Consider the following 2523-nt stretch of genomic DNA (forward strand, 5'->3'; position numbering starts at 1 on the left):
AAGCTGGGATGAAGTGAGAGCGTGGCATGGACATATATACACTACCAAACGTAAAACAGATAGCTAGTGGGAAGCAGCTGCATAGCACAGGAAGATCAGCTCGGTGCTTTGTGACCACCTACAGGGGTGGGATAGGGAGGGTGGGGGGAGGGAGACGCAAGAGGGAGGAGATATGGGGATATATGTATATGTATAACTGATTCACTTTGTTATACAGCAGAAACTAACACAATATTGTAAAGCAATTATACTCCAATAAAGATGTTAACAAAAAAAAAAAAAAGATAGGCTCAGGGATGTATTGTACAACACAGAGAATATAGCCAATATTTTGTATTTACTGTAAATGGAATGTTACCTTTAAAATTATATTAAAAAATTTTTTTTAAAAAGAGTACTAGCTTTCTTTCTGCATCAGTCAGACAGGGGTCCATACGGCATTGTTCTGGATTCCCATCGTAACTTAAAGGGAAACGTTCACAATGTCTGGAACCCTTGATGTCCTGCAAAAGAAGGAGGAGGATGTCCTCAAATTTCTTGCAACAGGAACCCACTTAGGTGGCACCAACCTAGACTTCCAAATGGAACAGTACATCTACAAAAGGAAAAGTGATGGCATCTACATAATAAATCTGAAGAGAACCTGGGAGAAGCTTCTGTTGGCAGCTCGTGCCATTGTTGCCATTAAAAACCCAGCTGATGTCAGTGTCGTATCCTCCAGGAATACTGGCCAGCGCACTGTCCTGAAGTTTGCTGCTGCCACTGGAGCCACTCCTATTGCTGGCTGCTTCACTCCTGGAACCTTCACTAACCAAAGCCAGGCAGCCTTCTGGAGCCAAGACCTCTGGTGATTACTGATCCCAGGGCTGACCACCAGCCTCTCACAGAGGCCTCTTATGTTAACCTGCCTACCATTGCTCTGTGTAACACAGACTCTCCTCTGCATTATGTGGACATTGCCATCGCACGCAACAACAAGGGAGCTCACTCAGTGGGTCTGATGTGGTGGATGCTTGCCCGGGAAGTTCTGCGCATGTGTGGCACCATCTCCCGTGAACACCCATGGGAGGTCATGCCTGATGTCTACTTCTACAGAGATCCTGAAGAGACTGAAAAGGAAGAGCAGGCGGCAGCTGAGAAGGCTGTGACCAAGGAGGAATTTCAGGGTGAATGGACCGCCCCACCTCCCGAGTTCACTGCTCCTCAGCCTGAGGTCGCAAACTGGTCCGAAGGTGTGCAGGTGCCCTCTGTGCCCCACTGAAGGCTGGTCTGCACCTCCCACTGCTCAGGCCACTGAGTGGGTAGGAACAACCACTGGGTGGTCTTAAGCTGTTCTTCCACAATCTCTTAGAATGGAAATAAGCTGACGGAAAGTAAACGGTTTCAAAAAAAAAAAAGAATACTAGATCTGGATATCATTTACAGAATTTGAAGTATCAGCTTACAGGATTTTCAAGTTAGAGTACATCATGTGATTGCCTCATTTCATTAAGCAATGTAAATAAGTAAAAAGAATAAAAAGGAGCATCGAGTGAGAAGTTAGGATTTCCCAGGAAAAGCCAGTTCTCTATGGTTTGGGAAAGTATAGCACTAAGAACGGCCAGTTTTTGAAACCAGAGAACAAGTTCTCCTAGTCTCACATCCAGCATGCTAGGTTCATCTTGTTAAATGTTTTCCAATTAAGACCACTGATAGTGCCTCTAACAAATAACTTATCTTTAATTTTGTCACTGAAGTATGTAAGTAAAAACAGAGCCAATTCCTAGAAAAGCTCTAACTAATTTGATAAAATGTGAGTATCTGCATCACTCTATTTTGGAGATTCTGTGGAAAGAAGTCATTTATGAAATTTCATTACCATCAAGGCCATCATATCTTTCCTCTGCATACACGAATATCACTTGCTGTTCTTCATGAACTCATATGTAAATTCCTCTGTGGGTACATTAAAAATACATTTGATTTTTGAATTAAAAAATTATCAAACCCATATATAGATCACGTTTATCAGCATGCGGGATGAGAGTTTGCCTTTATGTAGACGTTTTACAATATACAAAGCATGGATTTTTGCAAATGTATCCGGTCATTACTAATTTCTGTGCCAAAGTGGTGTGAAAACGTTTTAAATGACTAGAATATTCAGTGCAGAGTTCAGTTAAAAATTGCAGAACTATATGAAGAGATTTGGAAGAGCTACATAAGGATTAAGTCCCTCATCCCGAATGTAGCCATGGAGCTGAATTCGGAACGAACCCAGGCTGCTAGACTGCATCACTGGTCCACCCACTCAGATCTGGAAAGCTATTTTCCTTGAGGACACTGCTAAGGAGAAAAGAGGAAATTGTCTCTATATGTGTTTCTGAGACGACTTCAAGGGGTTTTTAGTGGGCAAAAAATTTCCAGCGTGCGGGTTTTCTTTTTTTTTTGTCTCATCTGAAAGTGTGGTTTTCAACTAGCTTGGTGCTGTCACTACAGTCATTTTACCTGACCTTTTTTTTTCAACAGGCGTAAGGCAAGGCT

At 42.4% G+C, this 2523-nt stretch overlaps 1 pseudogene across 1 annotated transcript; it reads left to right on the plus strand.

Annotated features, from left to right (window-relative positions):
- The first annotated feature begins 482 nt into the window (after positions 1 to 482).
- Positions 483 to 1328, plus strand: LOC307061727 (small ribosomal subunit protein uS2B-like; annotated as a pseudogene). Its single transcript has one exon. The product of its transcript is annotated as a small ribosomal subunit protein uS2B-like (transcript).
- Positions 1329 to 2523: the final 1195 nt, after the last annotated feature.

The sequence above is a fragment of the Hyperoodon ampullatus genome (assembly GCF_949752795.1).
Source record: "Hyperoodon ampullatus genome assembly, chromosome: 13".
In the NCBI taxonomy this organism is placed as follows: Eukaryota; Metazoa; Chordata; class Mammalia; order Artiodactyla; family Ziphiidae; genus Hyperoodon; species Hyperoodon ampullatus.